This window comes from Sesamum indicum, linkage group LG8 (assembly GCF_000512975.1).
Source record: "Sesamum indicum cultivar Zhongzhi No. 13 linkage group LG8, S_indicum_v1.0, whole genome shotgun sequence".
Taxonomy (NCBI): domain Eukaryota; kingdom Viridiplantae; phylum Streptophyta; class Magnoliopsida; order Lamiales; family Pedaliaceae; genus Sesamum; species Sesamum indicum.
The window spans coordinates 1,985,336-1,986,430 of record NC_026152.1 but is presented as its reverse complement, the minus strand read 5'-3'; positions in this window follow the sequence as shown (position 1 = coordinate 1,986,430).

The following is a 1,095-nucleotide window of genomic DNA, read 5'->3' as shown; positions in this document are numbered from 1 at the left end:
TGGGAGAAAATCTGATTAAAGAAGGTATCAATGCATGATTATCAGTGTCAAATGACGCATTAATAAGCAATTAATAAGATGACGTAATCAATGACGTCAAAACAGACAAGAGGCCGGGAATCTCGGCTTTTGTACTATTCATTTTTGACTTTTAGTTCAATTATTATTGTAACTGTAGCACTTTTTCCAGAAATATCAGTATTATACTGTGTAATACACGGTTTCTACTGTTGTGTGTAGGGCTAGACCCCTGTAGAATAGGATCCCTTGTATCCTATAAATACGGGTGTTTAGAATGTTAAAGGCAGAACCTTGGAAGAAACCTCTCTTTTGTTTTCTCTCTTTCTCTTCTGCTCATGTGTTGAGCGATCCTTTCTCATTGTAATTCTATATATTGAAATTTCAATAAAAGAAGTTTGCTACATAAGGACTACTGTAAGTTTTACTCGCTTTATTTTAATTTCTGTATTTTATTTATTATCTTATTTTATTGTTCATGGATAGCCTTATAGGCTAACCGATTCATGTGTTGATTCCTAACTGTTAATTACACTAGCATGAATTTGGCATCATGAATAATTAGGACTCGTCAAATTTATAGGTTGGATAATAATAACTGGCCTTGACATAAAAATTATGTTCTAAATATATGGCTCCTGGTAAGACCCCGGTCATAGCCATGTTGAAGGCGTTTTTAGGGGCAGTTTGGAGTATTATATTTGGATATAAATTTTATGAAAGGCTGCCGGTTATTCATTATCTTGTAAAATTATCCTATCCCTGCCTGATTATATTAAAAACCAAAATACAAAAATAACAAATTACATTACAAAGATTAATATACTGAATTTTATTTTGCAAATTTAGATATGTACCTAAATATAAACACTAAAGAATTATAATAATTATAAGTTATAAATTAAACAATAATTTCTATAATCATTTAAATTTATTCTTAATTAACTAAAATATAATTTAAATTGATTTAAGTATAATGATTATTAGAAATATTTAAATTGTTTTTAATTAATTTAATTATATAAATTAAATATAATATAATTAAATTAATTAAAAATTAAAAAAAAATGGGGATGA